The 25,250-nt window shown below is 39.1% G+C and overlaps 1 long non-coding RNA gene across 3 annotated transcripts in view; it reads left to right on the top strand.

The window, feature by feature from the left end:
• The window catches only part of LOC135229891 (uncharacterized), a 359,848-nt gene that overhangs the window by 6,184 nt on the left and 328,414 nt on the right, over positions 1 to 25,250 (top strand). For 2 of the 3 annotated variants that reach the window (XR_010320559.1, XR_010320558.1), the window contains exon 2: positions 9,456 to 9,609. This is a non-coding gene — a long non-coding RNA (uncharacterized LOC135229891). Of the gene's footprint in view, positions 1 to 1,435; positions 9,610 to 25,250 lie in introns of those variants that run through there. The other variant, XR_010320557.1, reaches the window with a different exon arrangement.

Genomic DNA, 25,250 nt, shown 5'->3' with positions numbered 1-25,250 from the left:
TGCTGACCTCCACTGTGTTGAGTGTTGTTCTTCCATTCACCGAAAGTAGTTCTTGTCTATCTCTTTAGTAAATACCCCTCTCCTACCCTCCCTCCCTCCCTCCCTCATAACAACAAAGGAATATGTTCTTCTCAGTTTAAACTATTTCTCAAGATCTTATAATAGTGGTCTTATACAATATTTGACCTTTTGCTACTAATTTCACTCAGCATAATGCCTTCCAGGTTTCTCCATGTTATGAAGTGTTTCACAGATTCGTCACTGTTCTTTGTTGATGTGCAGTGTTCCATTGTGTGAATATACCATAATTTATTTATCCATTCATCCATTGATGGGCACCTTGGTTGGTTCCATCTTTTTGCTATTGTAAACAGTGCTGCAGTAAACATAGATGTGCATATATCTATTTGTGTAAAGGCTCTTATTTCTCTAGGATATATTCCGAGGAGTGGGATTGCTGGGTTGTATGGTAGTTCTATTTCTAGCTTTTTAAGGAAGCACCAAATTGATTTCCAACGTGGTTGTATACCATTTTACATTCCCACCAGCAGAGTATAAGTGTTCCAGTCTCTCCACAGCCTCTCCAACATTTATTATTTTGTGTGTTTTGGATTAATGCCAGCCTTGTTGGAGTGAGATGGAATCTCATTGTAGTTTTGATTTGCATTTCTCTAATGGCTAATGATCGAGAGCATTTCCTTATGTATCTGTTAGCTGCCTGAATGTCTTCTTTAGTGAAGTGTCTGTTCATATCCTTTGCCCATTTTTTAATTGGGGTGTTTGTCTTTTTGTGGTTGAGTTTTAGCAGAGTCATGTAGGTTTTAGAGATCAGGCACCGGGTGGAGATGTCTTAGCTGAAAACTTTTTCCCAGTCTGTAGGTGGTCTTTTTACTCTTTTGGTGAAGTCTTTAGATGAGCATAGGTGTTTGATTTTTAGGAGCTCCCAGTTATCTGGTTTCTCTTCATCATTTTTGGTAATGTTTTGTATTCTGTTTATGCCATGTATTAGGTCTCCTGATGTCCCTATTTTTTCTTCCATTATCTTTATCGTTTTAGATTTTATGTTTAGGTCTTTGATCCATTTGGAGTTAGTTTTTGTGCATGGTGTGTGGTAGGGGTCCTGTTTCATTTTTTGGAGGTGGCTATACAGTTACGCCAGCACCTTTTGTTAAAAAGACTATCTTCTCCCCAATTAACTGACACTGGGCCTTTGGCAAATATCAGCTGCTCATATGTGGATGGATTTATATCTGGATTCTCAATATTGTTCCATTGGTCTATGTGTCTGTTGCTGTACCAGTACCAGGCTGTTTTGACTACTGTGACAGTATAATTTGTTCTAATATCAGGCAGAGTGAGTCCTCCCACTTTGTTCTTTTTTAGTAATGCTTTACTTATCCGCGACTTCTTTCCCTTCCATATTAAGTTGGTGATTTGTTTCTCCATCTGTTTAAAAAGTGTCATTGGAATTTGGATCGGAAGTGCATTGTATCTATAGATGGCTTTTGATAGAATGGACAATTTTACAATGTTGTCTTCCTATCCACGAGCAAGATATGTTTTTCCAATTACGTAGGTCCCTTTTGTTTTTTTTGCAGTAGTACCTTGTAGTTTTCTTGGTATAGCTCTTTTACATTTTTGGTAAGGTTTATTCCTAAGTATTTTATCTTCTTGGGGGCTGCTGTGAATGGTATTCATTTGATGATTTCCTCTTCAATGTTCTTTTTGTTGATATAGAGGAATCCAACTGATTTTGTGTGTTTGTATTGTAATCTGAAACTTTGCTGAACCCTTCTATTAGTTTTCTTGAGGATTCCTCAGGGTTTTCTGTGTATAAGATAATGTCTTTGGAAATAGAGATAATTTTATTTCTTCCTTACCAATCTGGATGCCCTTTATTTCTTTGTCTAGCCCAGTTGCTCTGGCTAGGACCTCTAGCACAATGCTGAATAAGAGCAGTGATAAAGGGGATCCTTGTCTGTTTCCCGTTCTCAAGGGAAATGCTTTCAGGCTCTCTCCATTTAGGATGATGCTGGGTATTGGCTTTGTATCAATACCCGTTATTATGTTGAGGAATTTTCCTTCTATTCCTATTTTGCTGAGAGTTTTTATCATGAGTGGGTGTTGGACTTTGTCAAATGCCTTTTCTGTATCAATTGATAAAATTATGTGGTTCTTGTCCTTTTTTTATGTGGTGGATTACATTAATTGTTTTTCTAATATTGAACCAACCTTGCATACCTGGTATAAATCCTACTTGGTTATGGTGGATTATTTTTTTGATATGTTGTTGAATTCTACTGGCTCGAATTTTGTTGAGGATTTTTGCATCTATGTTCATGAGGGATATAGGTCTGTAATTTTCTTTTTTTGTGTTGTCTTTAGCTGGTTTTGGTATCAGGGTTATGCTGGCTTCATAGAAGGAGTTAGGTAGTATTCCGTCCTTTTCTATGCTTTGAAATACCTTCAGTAGTAGTGGTAAGTCTTCCCTGAAAGTTTGGTAGAACTTTGCAGTGAAGCCATCAGGGCCAGGGCTTTTTTTTTGTTGGGAGTGTTTTGATTACCTTTTCAATCTCTTTTTTTGTTATGGGTCTATTTAGTTGTTCTACTTCAGTTTGTGTTAGTTTAGGTAGGTAGTGTGTTTCTAGAAATTCATCCATTTTTTCTAGGTTTTCAAATTTGTTAGAATACAATTTTTTGTAGTAATCTGATATGATTGTTTTAATTTCAGTTGGATCTGTTGTGATATGGCCCATCCCATTTCTTATTCAGATTATTGGTTTCTTTTCCTGTATTTCTTTAGTCAGTCTGGCCAATGGTTTATCAATTTTGTTAATTTTTTCAAAGAAGCAGTTTTTGTCCTTGTTAACTCTTTCAATTGTTTTTCTATTCTCTAATTCATTTAATTTTGCTGTAGTTTTTATTTTTTGCTTTCTTTTGGTGCCTGACAGTTCCTTTTGTTGCTCTCTTTCTGTTTGTTCAAGTTGTAGGGAGAGTTCTTTCATTTTGGCTCTTCTTTAATATGTGTGCCTTTATTGATATAAATTGACCTCTGAGCACTGCTTTCACCATGTCCCAAAGGTTTTCATAGGAAGTGTTTTCAGTCTTGTTGAATTCTGTGAATTTCTTTATTCCCTCCTTAAGGTCTTCCATAACCCAGTCTTTTTTGAGCAGGGTATTGTGCAGTTTCCAAGCATTTGATTTCTTTTCCCTGGTTTTTCTGTTATTGATTTTTACTTTTATGGTCTTTCATTCAGAGAAGATGTTTTGTAATATTTCAATGTTTTGGGTTCTGCAAAGGCTTGTTTTATGACCTAATATGTGATCTATTCTAGAGAATGTTTCATGTGCACTAGAAAAGAAATTATAGTTTGCAGCTGTTGTGTGGAGTGTTCTGTATAAGTCTATGAAGTGAAGTTGTTTAATTGTAGGAATTAGATCTTCCGTGTCTCTATTGAGCTTCTTACTGCATTTCCTATCCTTCACCGAGAGTGTTGTGTTGAAGTCTCCTGCTATAATTGTGGAGGTGTCTATCTCACTTTTTAATTCTGTTAACATTTGTTTTATGAATGTTGCGGCCCTATCATCATTGGGTGCATAAATATTTAATACAGTTATATGTACCTGGTAAATTGTCCCTTTAATCTTTATGTAGTGTCCTTCTTTATCCTTTGTGGTGGATTTAAATTGAAACTCTATTTTGTTGGAAATTAATATTGCCTCTCCTGCTCTTTTTTGATTGTTGTTTGCTTGATATATTTTTATCCATCCTTTCAGTTTTGGTTTATTTGTGTCTCTTAACTCTAAAGCGTGTCTCTTTTAGGAAGCATACAGACTGATCGTGTTTTTTTATCCAGTCTGCAACTTTCTGTCTCTTTATTGGTGAATTTAGTCCATTTACATTAAGTGTAATTATAGACAAGTATGAGTTTAGTGCTGTCATTTTGATGCCTGTTTTTGACAATTTCATTTTCCATTTACTTTTTTGTGCTGAGTTTTTCTTTGTAGAATGTGTGTTCCTCCTTTTTATAGTAGTTGAATTTATTTTGGTGAGTCGTTATGTTTATCTTGGTTTTTATTTTGAAGTATGGAATTGTTAGACCTTGTTGTGGTTATCTTAATATTTACCCTGGTTTGAGTAAGTAAAAACCTAAGTTGTTTCGCCCTGTATCGCCTTGGTTTCCTCTCCATATGTAATTTCTAAGCCTCCTGTATTTAGTCCCTCTTTTTTCACTATCGTAATCTTTTACATAATCACATCAATGATTCCCTGTTTTGAGCAATTTTTTAATTAATCTTATTTTGTTTTTGTGATTTCCCTATCTGGGTTGATATCAGGATGTTTTGTTCTGTGACCTTGTGTTGTGTTGGTATCTGATATTATTGATTTTCTGACCAAAGAATTTCCTTTAGTAATTCTTGCAGTTTTGGTTTGGTTTTTGCAAATTCTCTAAGCTTGTGTTTATCTGTAAATATCTTAATTTCACCTTCATGTTTTAGAATTTTGCTGGATATATGATTGTTCGCTGACAGTTTTTCCTCTTTCAGTGCTCTATATATGTTATCCCATTGTCTTCTTGCCTGCATGATTTCTGCCGAGTAGTGCAAACTTATTGATTCTCCTTTGTAGGTAACTTTTCGTTTATCCTTGGGTGCTTTTGAAATTTCTCTTTATCTTAGGTTTTGGCAGGTTTGATGATATGTCTTGGTGATTTTCTTTTGGGATCTATTTTGTATGAGGTTCGATGAGCATCTTGGGTAGATATCTTTTCATCTTTTACAATGCCAGGGAATTTTTCTGCCATCAGATCTTCCACTGTTCTCTCTGTATTTTCTGTTATCCCTCCCTGTTCTGGAACTCGAATCACACGCAAATTATTCTTGATAGAGTCCCCCATGATTCTTAGGGTTTCTTCATAGTTTTAAATTCTATTTGATTTTTCTTCAACTATATTTGTGTCAATTGCCTTATCCTCCAGCTCCCCCACTCTGCATTCCAGTTCCTTGATTCTGCTCCTGTGACTTCCTATTGAGTTGTCTGAATCTGTGACTTTATTGTTAATCTTTTGGATTTCTGAATGCTGTCTCTCTATGGATTCTTACAGCTTATTAATTTTTTCACTATGTTGTCGAATAATCTTTTGGATATCTTCAACTGCTTTATCCGCGTATTCCTTGGTGTTTTCTGTAGATTGCCTTATTTCATTTGTGAGGTCATTCCTGATGTCTTGAAGCATTCTGTATATAATTTTTTTATATTCTACATTTGGCAATTCTAGGAATGTATCTACATCTGGGAATGATTTTGATTCTTTGATTTGGGGGTTTGTAGAAGGAATCATGGTCTGCTTCTTCATGTGATTTGATGTCGACTGCTGTCTCTGAGCCATTTATAAGATATTGTAATATTTTATATTTGCTCACTGAGTCTTATCTTCTTATTTTGTTTTGTTACAATACACCCAGATGGGCTACTAGATTGTGGTATCGTGATTGATGTAGCTTTTGAATCACTTACGTCCTGTTACCAGCTTGCCTGAGCTGTTACCAGGTATATAAGTGTATGAGTCCATTCACTATTCTTGAATACAATCAGCTCAGGTGTCCTGATAGCTGGTCACCTAGTGTGTGGTGTAGGCTCTCACCTATTATCTTAGAGGAGTAGTGGTGATGGTTGTATGCACCAGTTTCTATTAGTGGCAGGGGGTCACATTTCGAGGAGGGCAGGATGCTGACAGCCTTCCTTCAAGTGTCAGTGAGGTAGGTGTGGCTCTATTCTCTAGAGCACTCTGGTGGGTGGGCTTTGCAGCTGTATCTTAGGCACCCAATGCTTGGGTAGGCGTCACTATTCTCAGACCCCTCTAGCAGGTGGCTAGGTGATGTGGGTGGAGTCTCAGCCCTCAGTTCGCTGGTGTGGATCAGCGAGGGCTCTGTTTAATAGGTAGAGAGGTATCTGACCTCCAAAACTTGCCTTTCCACTGCTGAGCTAAAACAATTATGGTCAGATCTCTATCAGAATTGCCTTTACATTGTAATAGCCACCTAGTTACCTGTAGGGTGAAAGCCAAAGACTATGGGTCTGTTAATGCCTGGATGGAGCTGATTCTGTACTGTTATTTCAGTTTAGGGAAGTCAGGGAAGGATTTTTTCTTTGATTGTTAAATGCTGCTTTTCTCAGGCCAGGAGAATGGGTTAGAAAAGAAAGAAGAAAAAAAATTCAGCAGTGCACTTCACTCTCTGGCACAGAGGATTCCAATGTTAATGAAGCTGGCTGGGGCAATGAGGGGTGGAATCAGATATATAGAAGAGAGTAGCCTGGCAAAATATACAAAGTTACTTATGTTGTTTGGTGAGAACTGTTTTTTCTGAGATTCCAGAGCATTGTGTCGCTCGTGTGTGCTGGCTGGATCCCTGCTGAGACTGTCCCAGAGGGTTAGGGCTGCATCCATGCTCACACTGTCTCAGGAAGCCACAATCGGCTCCCCCACACTTAGTCCAAAGCCCAGCACCAAGGTTTCCTTTCTGGGACGCTGCACTCCAGGCTCCAAAACCAGTCGCTGCTTCCCTATAGTTTTTCGTTTCCCTGTCAGCCGCGTCTGTGTGGAGCCTGCGTGTGCTGCCTGGGTCCCCTCTGAGGTTGGTCCTGAGGGTTAGGCCTATATCTGTTCTTCCCTGTCTCAGTAAACCACAATCAGCCCCACCACTCTGACACCAGGAAACCGCGAGGGCTCAAGGCTACGGCGTGGGACACTGGCTCTGGAAGCGGTCCCTGCTGCAGCGTGGCTTTCGCTCCCCCGTCACTCAGGTCAACTCCTTAGTTCTGTGTTTGATGGTCAGGGTTTGTAGATTGTCCTTTATGTAATCAGTTCACTTGTTTTTTCGAGTCTTTGTTTCAAGAAGTATAAGCGGAATCTTCTACCTAGTCAGCCATCTTGGTCCTGCCCCCGTGTCTGCCTCTTTATGTGATTTGATATTGACTGTTGTCTCTGAGCAATCTATAAGTTATTGTATTAGTTTATTTTATGCTTGCTTTTTGTATCCTAGCTTCTTGCTTTGTTTAGTTTTGGTATTCCCAAATAAGCTGCTTGAGTGTGCTAGGTTGATTATTTTCACCTTTGAAGCTCTAATGTACTATCACCAGATGGCTAGCACTGTTACCAGGTATATGAGCCTAGGAGTTCATTTACTTTTCTTGTATGCATTCAACTCAGGTGCCCAGGTAGTTGGTCATAAAGTGTGTGGTACAGGCTCTGTCCTACCGTCTTAGAGGGGCAGGGGTTATTGGTGTAGGCAGAAGTATCTGGCTGCAGTAGGGGGTCAGGCTCTGATCAAGGCAGGGGTCTGACAGCTGTCCTCTGAGTGTCTGTGAGGAAAGTGCATCCCTGTTCTGTAGAGCACACGGGTGGGTTCTGCAGAAGGGCGATGGGTACCCAATGCTTTTGGTTGTAAGTTCTGGGAGGTACTACTTACCCTTGGAGCCCTGTCACAGGAGGCTAGGTATTGTGGGTGGAGCCACCAGTCCTTAGGCCCCTGATGTGGGTAGGTGAAGACGCCGTTTAATAGGCAAAGCAGTGTCAAACATCAAACACCCATCTTTCCACCGTTCAGCTGAAACAGTTGCAGTCTGGCGACAAGGGCCTATTCTCCTGAAATGGGCCCACACAGGTCCATGCTGGGGTGAAAGGTATTCAAAGCCCATGGACTGTTTGTGCCTGAACAAGAGCTGCTTCTGTCCTGAGCTCCCCAGCTTAATTGAGCTGGCAGATTATCTTTCCCCCAGTTGTGAACTTATACCTTCTTCAAGGATGGAAAAATGGCTCAGAGTGGTACCAGGGCCTATCTCAGGCCCAGGGAAGTTGACAGCCACTGAAGCCGGCTTGGGGGCTGGGGGCGTGGTAAAATAAACACAAGTAATTAGCTTTTGCTGAGAGTGCCGTTCTTCTCTTGTTCTGGAGGTGTGAGTAGTCTGTGCAACTTGCTGTCCTTCCCTGAGCTAAACGCCTCTGGAACACTACTGCCAGCCCCGCTGCAGTCGCTCCAGGGAACGGTGCCTGAGGGTTCCTGGCTGTTCAGGTCCAGTAACTCCTCTCCACTTCTGAATAGTCTCTCCCTCCCCCTGCCGCTGAGTCCATTTTCTAACTTTACCTTTGATGTTCAGGGCTCCTAGCTTGTCATAAATATAATCGCTTCACTTGTTTTTTCTGGTCTTTTTTGTAAGAGGGATCACTGGTGGCGTCTCAATACTCAAAACTTCATCATTTCTTCCTTTCACTTTAGCTACTCGACATTCAAGAGCAACGTTCAGAGTCTCTTCCGACATCCGTTTTGGTCTTTTCTTTCTTTCCTGTCTTTTAAAGGATCTCTTGCTTTCCTCATGTGTGATGTCCTTGATGTCATTCCACAACTCGTCTGGTCTTCAGTCGTTAGTGTTCAACACGTAAAATGTGTTCTTGAGGTGGTCTCTAAATACAGGTGAGATATACTCAAGGTCATATTTTGGCCCCTTTTGACTTATTCTAATTTTCTTCCGTTTCAACTTGAACTCCCATATGAGCAATTGACAGTCTGTTTCACAATCGATCCCTGGCCTTGTTCTGACTGATGATATGAGTTTTCCCATCTTCTCTTTCCACAGATGTAGTCAGTTTGATTCCTGTGTATTCCATCTGGTAAAGTCCACGTGTATAGCTGCCGTTTATGTTGGTGAAAAAAAATATTTGCAGTGGATGAGTCACTGGTCTTGCAAAATTCTTTCATGAGATTTCTGGCGTCATTTATTTCAGCGATGCTGTATTTTCCAACTACTTTTCCTTCTTTGTTTCCAACTTTAACATTCTAATGACCAGTAATTATCAATGCATCTTGATTGCATCTTTGATCAATTTCAGGCTGCAGAAGTTGTTTAAAATCTTCAATTTCTTTATCTTTGGCATTAGTGGTTGGTGCATACATTTGAATAGTCATATAAACTAGTCTTCCTTGTAAGTGTATGGATTTTAGCCTATCAGTGACAACATTGTACTTCAGGCTAGATCTTGAAATGTTCTCTTTGATGATATGTAACGTCATTCTTTTGACTCTGGTGGAATATCCATGTTTGTAAGACTGCTCACAGACTGTTTTACCAGAGAGTTTTCTGGTACTGCAACATCTACCACTAATCTCTGTGATCCCTTTGAATTGGCAAAATAAGAATAGTGCTATAGATTTCTTCCAAATACAGAAAACATAAGTATGAAAATGTTCTTGCTGTTGATTATATTCTTTACCAATCTGTTTGTATGGGATTTTTGGTACTTCACTTGAAAAATGAGTCCAAGGTACTGTGATGTGATTGTTTACTTTGTGTGGCCTTTCTAGCCATGGTCTTATAACATCCACCCTGGTGCTTGGGCAGGACTGTGTGATAGGGTAATTGTGGCTCACCAAGAGGATTGTTTATTTTGCCTTCAAAGAGAACCAGTTCCAGAGCAAAGAGGAGGATTCAACTCCCATCAAGGAAGAACAGCCAAGAGCCGAGCGTATATTATGGACCTGAGATCCCTGCACTGAGAAGCTCCTAGAAGCAGGAGACTGAGATAGAGAGAGGAAGCTGTAACCCTGAAGATGGTAAGATGCCATGGCAGGAGAGACCGAGCAACAGGGACCTGGCTATAGGAGATGATGGCCCAGGGAGAAGGAAAGCTGAGTGCCTTTGGAGAGAGGCCGGCCCAAGGCCAGGCAGAGGCACACCTATGAGCACAGGAGGGAAGAGGCTGTCCTGATAGAAAAACTGTGTTCTGAGTGTCTTTGAGCCTGAGCTATAACTGTTACTTCCCTAATAAACCCCATAATCGTGAATATGGACTATGAGTTCTGTGTGGCCATTGCAATGAGTTATTGAACCCGGCAGAGAAGTAGGGAGTGCTGTGTGAGGGACAGTTGGTGTCAGAGTTAGTGAAGATGGTGGAGAGAGGGTAGTTTTTTCACCAATGCCTTCAATGCAGCTTCGATTCCTTCCTTTTATACCATCAGTTCTTGATCTTATGCTACCTATTGAAATGGTTGAAAATTATCCAGTTCTACTGCAGTGGCTGTATTAATATCAGACAAATTATACTTCAGAAAAAGGAGTATTATTGGGAATAAGTAGGGACATAACATAATAAAGGTTCAATTCTCCAAAAAGATACAACACTCCTAAATGTGTACGTGTCTAACAACAGCGCTCCAAAATACAAAAACTAATAAATCTGAAAGGGGAAATGGACAAATACGCATTTATAACTGGTATCAGTACTTTTCTATCAATAATTAATAGAGCCCTGCTAGTTGAAGTCCAAAGCATCTGTATGAACCACTCATGGATGTCTATGTGTGTGTGTATGTATGTGTGTGTATGTGTGTATGTATGTATATAGTATAAAGAGAAGTAATACAGAAATAAACATAGATACATGTTGTAGTCCTTGGGAGGTACAAACGGTTAATGCATTCAGCTGCTAACCAAAATGTTGGAGGTTTGAGTCCACCCAGAGGCACTTTGGAAGAAAGGCTTGGTGATCTACTTTTGAAAAATTAGCCATTGAACTGACACACTTGTGTGTCAGTACTACTCTGACACACATGAGGGGAGGGGTCACCATGAGTCACATCAGCTTAACAGCAATCGAATGATTTTTTTATGCATTCTGCCAATGTTTGTCTTTTAATTGGTATCTTAGGCTGGGTTCTCTAGAGAAACAAAACCAGTGAGGTGTATATATATATATTTATATATAAATAGCTTTATATCAAGAAAATGGCTCACGAGGCTGTAGAGGCTGGTAAGTCTCAAGTCCATGGGTCAGGCTTGTGGCTTCTCCTGACTCACATAGATGCAGGGACTGCAGAACTGAAGATCTGCAGGTCATACAACAGGTCTGTGGCTCACAGGCTGCAAAGGCTGACAGATCTCAAGATCGGCAGGTAAGCTGGCAGGCTGCGGCTCACAGACTGCGGAGGCTGGTGAATCCCCAAATTGGAAGGTAAGCTGAGAGTTCAAGTCCCAAAAACTTGAGATCAGATGAAGAGGAGCCAGCTGCAGGATTCAGAGTGAGCAAAAGCTCAAGAGCCTTGCCAGAAAGTCCACCTATATTGGATGCAGTCCACACCTCCGAGGAAACTCCCTTAGATCTGATTGGCTACTCACAGCAGATCCCATCATGGAGGTAATCACATTATATCACATCTCATCATGGAAATGAATGCATCGTTATTCGACTGCTAAACTACATCATAACTGCCAAAGCACTGAGAATCATGGTCCAACAAAGTTGACACACAACTTTAATGATCCCAATTGTGAATTTAATCTATTTAAATTTAAAGCAATTAATGATAAGGAAGGACTTATGTCTTCTACTTTGTAGTAGGTCATATATGTATTTTGTTTCTCATTTTCTTCACTACCGTCCACTTTTGTGTTTGACTGATTTTTTTCAAGTGTACAATTTTGATCCTCTCCTTATTTCCTTTCCTTATATTTTTTAACTTCTTAGTGGTGACCATGAGGATTACAATTAATATCTTATGTTTATAACAATCTTCTTTTAATGAATACAAATTTAGCTTCAACAGTATACAACATTCTGCTTTTATTCAGCTCAGTTACCTCCCCTACTTACGTTGCTGTTACAAAAATTGCATCTTTATACATTGTGTGTCCATTAAGAGAGATGTGTAAGTATTTTTATGCATTTGTGCTTTAAATCATATATGAAAAAAAGAGTCGTGATATAAAAATATTACTGACTTTGTTTTATCTAAGTAGTTACCTTTACGGAGTCTTCGTTTCTTTTTATGGCTTCAAGTTACTGTCTAGTGTCCTTCCGTGCCAGCCAGGATGATTCCCTGTAGCATTTCTCATAAGGCAGTTCTGCTGCTAACATACTCCCTCAGGTTTTGTGTATCTGGGCATGTCTTAATTTCACCTTCATTTTTGAAAGATAGTTTTGCTAGATATTGACATCTTGGTTCATAGTTTTGTTTCTGTATTTTTTTTCCAGTACCTTAAATACATCATCCGACTATTTTCTTGTCTCAATGGTTTCTGATGAAAAATCAACAGTTAAACTTGTTGAGACTCTCTTGTACATTAGGGGTCACTTATCTGTTGCTGCTTTCAAGTTTCTGTCTTCGTCTTTTGACATTTTGATTATGTCTGTCTGTGGATATCTATGTATTTACTGTCCTTTGAGTTTATTGAGCTTCTTGGATATCTAGATGACATTTGGGAAACTTCCAGTCATTACGTTTTTAAATATTCTTTCTGTCCTTTCATCTTTCTTTCCTTTCTGGGACTCCCTTAATGAGTATATTGGTATGCTTGATGTTGTCCCGCAGGTCCCTTAGGCTCTATTCATTTTCTTCATTCTTTTTCCTTTATGCTCCTCAGTTAGAACAATTTCAGTTGTGCTTTTTCAAGCTTACATTTTCCTGCTTTCTTGCTCAAATCTGCTGTTGAGCTCCTCTAATGAAATTTTATTTCAGCTATTCTACTTTTCAGCTCTATAATTTCTATTTGGTTCTTTTGTATAATATTTCTTTATTAATGTTTTCTACTTGTTCATACATTCTTCTCTTGGTTTCCTTTTTTTGTGTGTGTGTCTATGGTTTGTTTAGCTCTTTGAGGAAATTTAAGACAGTTGGTTTAAAATCTTTGTCTAGTAATCCCAATATCTGTGTTTCCTTAGGGATGCTTTCTGTTCATTTCTCTTCTTTCTTTCTTCTTAACAAATGAACCATCCTTTTCTTTTTTCTTTTTATGACTTAGAATAGTGTGTTGCAAACTGGATATCTTAGATATTATAATGTGACTCTGGAAATAAGATTCCCTCCTGTCATTAGGGTTTGCTTTTTTTTTTTTTTTTAATTGTTGAGGGCCAGTCATCCATTTGCTTAGTGATGTTTCCAAACTATTTCTGCAAAGATTGTATGTCTTCTCATGTGTGGACACTGAAGTTCTGTTCTGTTATCTCAGCAGTCAGTTCATGACCTGACAGTGCTTTCTTTAAATGCTTGTAGCCAAAAAGAAAAAGTAACATTATCCCAGTCTTTGCAGATTGGCTCTGAACTGGCACGTTCTTTCAATGCTAAGCAAGAGTGCCTAAAACTCTGCCCTAGCCTTCACTTCCTGCCCCCATGGAGCCCAAAGATCAGCCAGAGATGCAAGCCTAAAGCTTTGTCAGGATCTTTATGAGCATGTCTTCATCCTTAGGCAAGAACATTGCACTTCAGATTCCTCAGTATATATGGTAGCCCTTCAAAGCCCTTAAACCACCAACCATTGTCCTCTCAGCCCTTTTTCCAAGCTTTTGGATGTCTCTGCTGTTTTCTCTGTCCTTCATCCTTTGACCCTGGAGGTAGGACCAATTCTTTTTAGCTTCGTACTTCTGAGTTTCCATCACATCATACATTTTTTCTTGTGTGCTGTTGAGTCAATTCTGACTCATAGTGAATATAGGATGGAGTAGAACTTCTCCAAAGGGTTTCTAAGGCTGTAATCTTTATGGAAGGGAACGGTCATATCTTTCTCCTGTGGAGTAGTTGGTGGATCAAATCAAACCGTTTAACAGCTGAGTGCTTAACCACTGCACTACTGGGGCTCCTTTTGACATCATGCATCATAATAGATTTTTAACACACCCCTCAGAAACATAGAAGTCCATAAATTATCAAGGATACAGAAGATTTAACATGTAAAAAAATACCAAATTGCTATATGTGTATTTGTGTGTATTATCTAACCATGAAAGAATATACATTCATCTCATGCACATACATAACATAGTGTGTATAAAAATTAGCTGTATACTGTGTTATAAAGCAAGTCTCAACAAATTTCAAGAGTCTGTAATAATATAGAGGATACTATGTAAGTACACCATAATTAAAAAAAAAAAAACCATCTTAGAAAATGAAAATACAAAATCTCCATTTTTTTTTATGTAAGTACACCATAATTAAAAAAAAAAAAAAAAACATCTTAGAAAATGAAAATACAAAATCTCCATGTGCTTGGATATTTTAAAATACTATGAGTCAAAAAAGACATCATAATGAAAATTAGAATACATTTTGAAGTAAACAATTATGGAGATAGTGCATACAAAAATTTGTGCAGTACAGACAATATAATATAGGAAACTTATAGCCTTAAAAATATAATTGGAAAGAACAAATCTTGAAAAATAAGTGAGTTAAACATCCATTCAAAATGTTGGGAAAAAACCAGAAACAAACATTCATAGGAATTTTTGTTTCTATTAATGATTGAATACATGCAACAGATGATCAACAAAGACTAAAGTTGATTCTTAGAAAATGCTAGTAAAATTGACAAACTTTAGGCAAGATTGATCAAGTGAAAAAGAATGAAGATATAAAAAACGAATATCAGGAATTAGAAAGAAAATGACTACAGATCTTGCAGAACATAAAGATAATGTGAGAATGTTATGAACCGTATTAGCCAATAAATTTGCAAATTTAGGTAAAGTAGGCAAACGTATCATACCATGTAAGTTAATAACAACGATTCAGGAAGAAACAGGAAGCAAAAGTAATTCCACAACTGTTAATACAATTGAATTAGAGCTCAAACTATTCTCAAAAAGAAAACTTCATATCAGATGGCTTTTCCTGCAAATTCTGCCAAATATTCAAGAAATATTTCACAAATTCTTCAATATAAAAGGAAATATATACCCAAACTCATTTTATAAAGCTTGTAGAATGAATATTGATACCAAAACCTGACAAGAGCAGCAGAAGATGGGAAAATTACAGGCCAATGTCACTGATGAACATAGATGCAAAATATAAAAATAAATAGGCAAAACAAATCCAGCAATACTCTAAAGAAGAATATATTATGACCAAGTTGGGTCTATCCCAAGAATTCAAGGTTAGTTTAACATTCAAAAATGAATCAGTATAATTTGCCATATGTACAGGAAAAATAAATGTGATTATATTAGTAGGTGTAATAAAATAAGTATTTGATAACCTTCAGCATCCACTCATGTTTTTTAAAAGAACATCTAGCATGCCATGAGACCAGAAGAACCAGAAGGTTCCCAGCTGCTGTCGCTGAACATTTTGATCAAAGAGTCCATAGAAAAGCCCTGATCAAAAGGGGGAAAATGCAGAACAGAATTTCAAATGAACCCTAGACTTTTTGGAGCCACTGAGGGTGAATGAACTCCTGAAACTATTGCCGTGAGATAATCTTTAAACATTACACCAAAAGCATTCCCTTGAATCATCTTAAAACCGAAGTATGAAAAAGAAAAAACCAAACTGTTGCTGTTGATTCCAACTCAGAGACTCTGTAAGACAGAATAGCACTGCCCCATAGAGTTTCAAAGGTGCAGGTGGTGGATTCAAACTGCTCTTCTTTTGCTTGGCTACCGTATCACTTAACCACTGTGCCATGAGGGCTCCAGAACATTAGCTTACTTAACCAATAAAAATGGTCTACCTTGAGCATATGCTCTTTTAAGAACTGTCTACATGGCATCAGATTGACAACAGCTACTGAAAAGATTAGATAGGAACCTTAAGGAGCAGTGGGTTTATGTTAATGACAGAGGAACAACTCAGAAAAGGAGGGTAAGAATGGTTGCACAACTTCAAGAATGTAGCCAGTGTTATTAAATTGTACAGGTAGAAACTGTTGAGTTGGTGTATGTTTTGCTGCATATATTCTCAACCAGAAAAAATACAGGTAATAATTAACAAAAAATGTCAAGGAGAGCTAAATATTTTGAAAATAAGACAGAGTTGCGTGTGAGGGAATGAGTGGGGTGAGCTGTTTTAGATTAATAGTAAAGGCTTATGGGAGCAGGATATTTGAGGAGATAACTGACCTATATCAAAGGAGAGAATAGGTTTATGAAGTTCTGAAGGGAGGGATATTGCCAATAAAGGAAAGAGTTGTTTCTGAGGCCCTTAAATAACCAAGTGTTTTGGCACATTTGAGGAAGCTCAGGAAATAAGTCATGGCTAGTGTGGAGTGAACCGAGGGAAGACTGTTAGGAAATGAGGTTAGTATGGTGAGCAAGCCCCGCATCATGAAAGACCATGGGAAGGATTTGGGAATTTTTCCTAATTGCTATGAGAAGCCACTGAAATGATGCTGTTATGTAGATTGTAAGAGGGAAGATCGGTGCATGGAGTCCAGTTTTAACCAAGAGATGATGGTGGATGTAAGGTGGAGGTAGTGAGAAGTGGATAGAGTCAGGATTTATGTTAAGGTAGTGCCAAGAGTCCAGAATATGTCAATGGATTGGATGCAAGATTTGAATAAAGGAGAGAAATGAAGGATGATTTCTAGGTTTTTGTCCTGAACAACCCAGAGGATAGTGAGAACATTTGCTGAGATAAGGAAGACTGGGAGGTAGATAAGACACTTGGACGAAGAATTTTATTTGAACCACATTAAGTTTGAGATGCCTAGTAGACATTCCAGTGGAGATGTGAGGTCAGCCATTGGTGAAGGAACAGGGCAGAGTATGTAAATGAGGGTATCCTAGGGCTCAGGTGGAATTGACTGCCATGAATTGGCTCAGATAACCTAGACAGTGAGAAGTGATGAGTGATGTTACTTAAACAGGGCATGGAAATCAATGAAAAAGGTGTGGGAGTGGCAGGGAAGCTAAGGTAGAGAAGTTTCTCTCTCCCTAAACCTGATTAGCTGGATTTGAAGACATCATAAGTTCGTGTATGAGAAATATCCAGCAAATTACCAGTTGATTTAATAAATTGATAACAAAGTCCACCTTTCAGCCAAAGATTGAAAAGCAAACAAACCAATTGTCATCCAGTGAATTCTAACTCTTATCAACCCTATAGGACTGAGTAGAACTACCCCATAGGGTTTCTAAGGAGCAGCTGGTGAATTCAAACAGCAGACCTTTTGGTTAGCAGCTTAGCTCTTACCCACTGCACCACCAGGACTCAGACCAAGAATAACACATGTGAGGAACTTACTCCTTAGTTCAATCAAGTATGTAGAAATTGAAATTTGTAATTTTGGAGATTCCTCTCTTTTTTTTTCGAAATGGGGGCATTGAGATGGAGGATTTTCCTATGCCCACCATCCTAAGGGATTTAATTAACCCATAGTTGAGACATTGTAAACATCTCAAGAAATTATTACCTTTGAGAAATTTGAGGGTGAGTAGGCATATCACCTGGCTCCTCTTAAACTCCTTATAAAAACCTGACTTGAAGACTCACCTGCCTTTTTGAATAAGTGCCAGCTTGAATAGGCAGGGTTCAGGGAATTGCCAACCAAAGGTATGGTTTCTCCAGAGGCCTCCAAGGGATGTAAAAGAAGAGTGGAGCCAGACCCCGTGCTTGGGACACACCCTTGGTAGGAAATATTTGAGTGTGTGTGTGGTGGGAGTGCACTGGGTGTGGGAGAGTGGGGTGGGTGGGTAATAGGGAAATGCCTGTTTTGTTTTTTTTTTTTTTTAAGAAACAGTTTTTTACTTTTTTTTTTTTTTTAATTACAATGAACAGTTCAGTGGAGACACATTCCTTATCTGCAGAGGCTAGTGGAAGTGCTGACAGCTGAGAATGTAGCCTGCTCCCCAAGTGCCAGTTGGCATTTTGGAGAGAAAACTTGATGTTTGGAGCACTGACTGGCCCTGCCTTTTCTAAATAATTAAGGGTGGTGGGGTGGTGGTGAGAGAAAGAGGATGGTCTATGAACACTGACCCTGGAAAATTAACCCGAGTGTGTGGGTTGTGGATAGCAGGAAAAGAACATCACCCGCAAATGACAGCAGTGCCTTTATTTATTTATTTATGCTTCTTTTTAGTTCTGAGTTGTTTTTAAGCCATAAATTAATGGGGCCACCATGAATTTTCAGAGAATGAGTTTTACAAAAATCTAAGTGTTTTAAATATTGCCAGGATTTACTTATATACACTGTATATGAGAAAAGTCCTTCCAGTTATAGGGAGGAGAAAGAAAGTATATTCAGGAATTAAATTTTCACAGTTCTCTGAATTCTTATATTTCTCCTGTTGTCCATTTTTCTTTTTTTGTCCTTCATCCACCCCTTCCACCTTGACCCACTGTCTTCATCATCTAGTGCTGCCATAACAGAAATACCATGAGTGGATGGCTTTAACCAAGAGAAATGTAATACCTCACATTAAAGTAGGCTAATAGCCCAAATTCAAGGCATTAGCTCTAGGGGAAAGCTTTCTCTCTCTTTCGGCTCTGGAAGAAGGTCCTTGTCCTTAGCCTTCCCATGGTCAAGGAGCTTCTCAGGTGCAGGGACCTTGGGTCCAGAGGACATGCTCTGCTCCTGGTGCTGCTTTCTTGATAGTCTGAGGCCCCCAACTCTCTGCTTGCTTCCCTTTCGTTTTATCTCTGGAGAGATAAAAGGTGGTGCAGGCCACACCCCAGGGAAAGGTGACCTGAGTGAGGGTGGTGTTACAATCAATCCCACCCTAATCCTCTTAAAGTAAAATTACAATCACAAAATGGAGGACAACTACACAATAGTGGGAATCATGGCCTAACCAAGTTGAGACACACATTTTTTAGGGTCATAATTCAATCCATGACACCCACCAAACCAAACTTGTCACCATCAAGTTGATTCCAACTCATAGAGACCCTAGTTGATTCGAACTCATAGAGACCCTATAGCATAGAATAGAACTATTCCATAGAGTTTCCAAGGACTAGTTGGTGGATTCGAACTGCTGACCTTTTGGTTAGCAGCTGAGCTCTTAACCACTATGCCACCAGGGCTCCTCTTGATCCACAGTCCACCCTAATTCACCACTGTGTTAGAAACTAAGGTTTTGCTACTCTGAAATAAGAACCTTTTACTATACTTTTGTGTTAGTGGTTGCTTTTGGTACGTCTTTAAGCACTGAACAGTTACCTCACACCCGTTAAAAACCCATTGCCACTGAGTCTATTCCAACTCATAGCGGCCCTATAGGGCAGAGCAGAACTGTGCCATAGACTTTCCAAGGAGCGCCTGGTGGATTTGAACTGATGACCTTTTGGTTAGCAGCCATAGCTCTTAAACAGTACACCACCAGTGTGGGAGGGGTTTAATTGATAACATGATGTCTGGGCTCCAAGGGAGATGGAATGGATGTGCAGGAGAAGGGCATGCAGAGTCTGCCTGTATAGTCCCCAGAACTCTGTTCAAGATCATAACACACCTCAGTAATCACTTGAATCTAAACATACAACTTTAACAGTTGATGTAAATGACTTTACACATGAATTTTGGAACTCAACTCTTTCTCAATGGAAGTTCCTTCAACCTAGCCGTTTGTTTGTATTCCCTTAATAATTATGAAAGCTAACAATTATTGTGTTCATTCTGTGTGTAAGGCCTTTTTCTAAGTGCCTTGTGTGTTTTCTTTAACCTGCGTAACAACCTTTTGAATAAGACCCATTTTAGAAATGGGAAACTGAGGCAGTGAGAGGTAAAGTAACGTGCCCAGATCACCCAGCTGATAAATTGAGTTAGGATTTAAACCCAGGCAGTTTGTTTCAGAATTTGCTTATGTAATCACTGTACATGACAGCAGTGAGCCCTAGTGGCTCTGTGGTTAAAGAACTTGGCTGCTAACTGAAAGGTCAGTGGTTCGAACCCACCAGCCTCTCTGTAGGAGACAGATGTGGCAGTCTGCTTCAGTGAAAACCCTATGGGGCAGTTTTACTCTGTCCTTTGGGGTCACTGTGAGTTAGAATCGACTTGATGACAGTGGGTTTTGGCACATAATACTAATGTGCAGTGTATTCTGTATGCCGTGTATATGTTCAGAAACTAATTTTCCGAACATTTATGCCATATATAGATTACCAATCCAGTTGCCATTGAGTAGATTTTCACTCATGACGACCCCGTGAGTTTTCAGAGTAGGACTGCCCTCCATACGGTTTTCAATAGCTGTGACTATTTGGAGGTAGATTGCCAGGCCTTTCTTCCAAGGCAACTCTGAGTGTATTTAAACTGCCAACCTTTCAGTTAGTAGCTGAGCACTTAACTCTTTGTGCCACCTAATACATATATATACTAGGAGGTTTTCCTCCTTATTTGTACTTTAATGTTTTTTAGACTCTTACGAATACTTGTTCCTGGCAGTGAACTGGATGCTAAAGAACAGAATAGGCACATGTAACCCTCTCTCACCTTCTCCCTCCCCTCTTTCACAGAGATGAAATAAAAAGGAATTAATGAAGACAGATCATTGGATTAGGGCCCATACTCAGGGCTCTAACAGCATGGGGGGTTTCTCCTGTCACTTCAGTTCTTGTTCAGGAATTGGTACCTGCTTTTTGTGAATCACAAAGACCAGTGCTGTATATCAAGCCATTTAGATTTGGGGTATGGAGCAGTGATTTAAAAAAATTAAATTTTATTTTCAGAGATTTTTTCTAATAATTGTTTACATTTATTTATTTATTTTTAAAGTTAGACCCTGCTTTATTTTAGAGAGGAACAAACTTTCAAAGTTTTTAAGCAAACATTGGTCAGGGCTGGGCTTTTTTTTTATATTAACTTTTATTGAGCTTCAAGTGAACGTTTACAAATGAAGTCAGTCTGTCACATATAAGTTTGTATACACCTTACTCCGTACTCCCACTTGCTCTCCCCCTAATGAGTCAGCCCTTCCAGTCTCTCCTTTCGTGACAATTTTGCCAGCTTCCAACTCTCTCTATCCTCCCATCCCCCCTCCAGGAATTGGCACCTCCTTTTTGTGAATCACAAAGACCAGTGCTTTATATCAAGCCATTTAGATCTGGGGTATGGAGCAGTGATTTAAAAAAATTAAATTTTATTTTCAGAGATTTTTTCTATTAATTGTTTACATTTATTTTAATTGTATATTCTAAAACCCCTACAAAAAGGCATGAAATAATTGTTTAAATTTTAATTCATATGGGTCAAAATGTATGTTAAACTACCTATCGTCACCTTCACAGTCGTCGTTATGTTTGAGCCAATTGTTGTGGCCACTTGTTACCAAGTATGACCTGCTTCTCCAGGGACTGATCTCTCCTGACAACATGTCCAAAATATGTGAGATGAAGCCTCGCCATTCTTGCTTCTAAGGAATATTCTGGCTGTACTTCTTTCAAGACAGATTTGTTCATTCTTTTGGCAGTCCATGGTATATTCAATATTCTTTGCAAACACCGTAATTCAATGCCTTCAATTTTTCTGTGGTCTTCCTTATTCATTGCCCACCTTTCGTATGCGTATGAGGCGACTGAAAGCACCATGGCTTGAGTCAGGCGCACATTAGTTTTCAAGGTGACATCTGTACTTTTGAACACTTTAAGAGGCCTCTGGCAGCAGATTTGCCCAATGCAATGTGTCGTTTGATTTCTTGACTGCTGCTTCCGTGGGTGTTTATTGTGGATCCAAGTAAAAATGAAGCCCTTAATGACGTGAACATTTTCTCCGTTTATCATGATGTTGCTTATTGGTCCAGTTGTTAGGCTGTTAGTCTGTAGTCTTTGATCTTCAGCAGTAAATGCTTTAAGACCTCTTCACTTTCAGCAAGCAAGATTGTATCATCTGCATATCTGAGGTTATTAATGAGTCTTGCTCCAATCCTGATGCCTTATTCTTCTTCAGACCAGCTTCTCAGATTATTTGCTCAGCATACAGGTTGAATACATATGGTGAAAGGATACAACGGTGATGCACACCTTTCTTGACTTTAAACCATGCTGTATTCCTTGTTCTGTTTAGATGACTACCTCTTGTTCTATGTACAGGTTTCTCATAAAAACAGTTAAGTGTCCTGGAAATCTCATTCTTCCCCATGTTATCCATAATTTGTTATGAGCTGGAGTAGGTCTCAGAAATAATGTACCATTTCTTCCAGTTGGTTGTGCATGGCTGCCTACTTCCCTAGGTGGTAGCAGCTAAGGCCTGTCTCAGAAACACTCTCCTCCCCACTTAGCATGAGTTTTCACACTGGTCCATCTTCTTTCCCTTGTGTGTCTCCTGCCCTCCTCAGTGGCTGGGGAAAATGATAGTAGTCCACTGATGAGATTTATTCTTTTATTATACTTTATTTTATTATTTGTTTTTATAACATAGTTCTGTTAAAATCAAGGGTAATAAAAATGTTTGTATGATGGAAGTGGATAATCCCACCCACTGTGTCCATCTAAAGTTTCATGAGAAAACTGTGCCCACAACAGAGGGCTCCCACTCCTCTGGCTCACTGTATTTTCTCCTTGTTTATTTGCTCTTCCCTCTTTCCTGATGGATGCATGGAACCACTGAGCTTCAGGACTCCACAATTCTGCTTTTCATACCAGTGTTACTGTAATCTTGGGTTCATGGGCTGCCTTGCCACAGATTTACTCATTCTGTTTCTGTTAATTATTTCATTACTTAAAAATCTCTCATGAATTTTTCCAGAAGTACATTCTATTCCTCAAAAACTTGGAAGCAATGGGAAAGTATGCAAAAAAAAAAAAAAAAAAAACAAGAAAACATACGTAATGCATAGAATAAATTATTAACGTTCCGATATGTCTATTTTCTTGCTTATATTGGCATGTATGTGTATTAGAGTCTCTGGTTGATGCAAATGGTTAATATCTTGAGCTGCTGACAGAAAGTTGGAGTTCAGGTCCACCCAGAATTGCTGTGAAAGAGAGGTCTGGCAGCCTACTTCCGAAAACTCAGCCATTGGAACCCCTATGGAGTACAGTTCTACTCTGGCACACTGGTGTCATCATGAATCAGAACTGACTCAGTGGCAACTGGTTTTATGTGTGTATTAGCACACACATTTATGTATATTAACACAGATATTACATCCTGATATTTTCATTCAACATTAGTCTTTTCATGGTAATTTTTTTTGTTTTTTTTTAATGAGGGCATTAAATTACTTTGTAATATTCTGTGTGCATGTAGTATATGGTTTTTAGCGATTTGACTATAGTTGCAATAATGTGCATGTTTCTAGTAATCTTCAACCTATACTTACCTCTTTTTAACATACATCTCTGCCATTAAATCTCTTTGTTTAAGTGTTGTTTAACACTCATTACGCCTAAGGGATGGTCTCAGAAGCAGCCCTGATCAATTTTTCTCCCTCTTACTCATGAAGCCCCTTAATGTATTTCAAGGTATCAACTACGAAGGATTTTACGTACTTATCCTTTGTTTATTTTTCATTCAGTCAGTATATTCCATGGGCCAGAAGTAGTCTATGTTATGCAGATACAGTGGTGAAAGGTACACACTGTCCCTGTCGTCATGAAGGGGACAACCCAGTGCAGGTGGGAGGAGCACTGGGGAAATGCAGCTGAGAGAAAGGACAGACAACCCTCCAGGAACCACACTGGACTTCAGAGAGGCTTGTTGGCTGCTGTTCACCTGGCAGGCTTCTAGATACCAGAGTACCCTTGGGCTTGGTGCCTGCTCCTCTCTCTATTGACACCCTCCCTCTAGGATGCCTCAGTGAGTTTACTGCTGTCTATTTGTAGCTATGGACCTGAGGTTTATACCTCCATCCATTCAAACTCCTCCTGGGTCCAGACTCATATATTCAAATGTCAGCCTAACTCTCTGTATTGACCTCTTTATGCATTATAATGATACATTCCTCATATGGCCATCATGAAAAGCAAACATGAAAGGAAAAGCACAGGAGTGCCTGGCACCAGTGTAGGTACTCAATGAGCATTAGCTGTTGGTATTATTCTTGACATCTCCGTGTGTGGTGAAGTTTTATTACCGGACATCTCCATGTGGATATCTAACAGCTGCACCATGTTATCTAGGCTATGAAACAATTCTTGGTTCCAACCACCATTCCGTTCTTATCGATGAATTTCTCAGGACTTCGGTGATGGGAGTGTGTGTTTTTCCACACAATGGACATGATTAGGAATGGTAGGCCAGGTCCTGCACAATAAATTGCTCCAACATTCCTATGGGTGACCATTGAGACAAGTTTCAGCCACTGAATGTAGCAAAGAATTGGAACTACTCTCAGCTGTTCATGTGAGTACTCTCAATCCAGAATATCTGGTAAATCAACTGTTAGGGATTGAATTGTGTCCCTCCAAAATGTATGTGGAAATCCTAACCCCTGTACCTGTAATTCTGACCTTGTTTGGAAATAAGGGGCCTGCTTTTATTATGTGAATGAGGTCATACCAATGTAGGGTGGGTCCTAAGCCTAACTCTTCTTAGTTATAAAAGGAGCAGAATACACACAGACACAAACAGGTGAAAAGGAAGACAGACAAAGAAGACAGATGCTTCTAGAAGGCCAGGAACACAAATGATTGCTGGCATCTACTAGAAGCTGAGGTAGACAAGGAAGGACCTCCCACTACAGCCATGCCCTGAATTCGAACTACTACCTGCTAAACTGTGAGAAAATAAATTTCTGTCCTTTAAAAGCCATCCAGTTGTGTTATTTTTTGTTATGGAGGGACTAGGTAACTAACACACATACCCGTGCTTGTAAGTTCAGCCCAGTGCAGAATAATTTTCTTCCCTCCTTGGTCTAGCCCACCCGAACCTCCTCTTTCCCTATCAGTGTCCTTTGCTTTCACCTAAGAGCTATGACAGAGTCCGCTTGATGCTGACGCATTGAAATTTCAATTTATTTTTTATTTATGATTACTATTAATTCCAATATTTTCTACAGTTTTCAATGGAGACAGTCCTATAATCTATGAATAGCAGTTATACTTTTTTTGTACTAGCTTACACTTCCAGTGTTAAATGTTTAATAAAAATAATGATAGAAGCATCCTTATTTTATTTTTTATTAATTTTAAAGAGAATGTCCCACCCGTCACCATGAACTATCATGCTAGTTGTAGTTTTCCACGTTCGGGAACTCCTTTTCTGTTCCATGTTTGCACCTAGTCCTTATCTGTCCGTGTGATTGGATTTTATCAACCTGCTTTGCCCCCATCTCTTGAGGTGAGCATATGTCTTCTCTTCTTTCACCTATGCATGTGGTGAATGAAATTACTAAATCTTTAATGTTCACTCAAATTTGTATGCCTACAATAAACCGCCTTGATCATGGCATGTTACGTGGTTTACCCTTTGCTGGATTTCCTTTGCTGGCATCTTATGTAGGGTTTTGCATCTCAGTTACTGAGTGTGCTTGTCCTCTAACTCTTCTTCTACCTTCCTTCTCTAATTTGTTATCATTTTTAAACTAGCCATAAGGATCAAGTTA

The sequence above is a fragment of the Loxodonta africana genome, unplaced genomic scaffold, assembly GCF_030014295.1.
Source record: "Loxodonta africana isolate mLoxAfr1 unplaced genomic scaffold, mLoxAfr1.hap2 scaffold_59, whole genome shotgun sequence".
Taxonomy (NCBI): domain Eukaryota; kingdom Metazoa; phylum Chordata; class Mammalia; order Proboscidea; family Elephantidae; genus Loxodonta; species Loxodonta africana.
The sequence above is the reverse complement of the archived record's forward strand: the minus strand, read 5'-3'. Positions and strand labels throughout refer to the sequence as shown.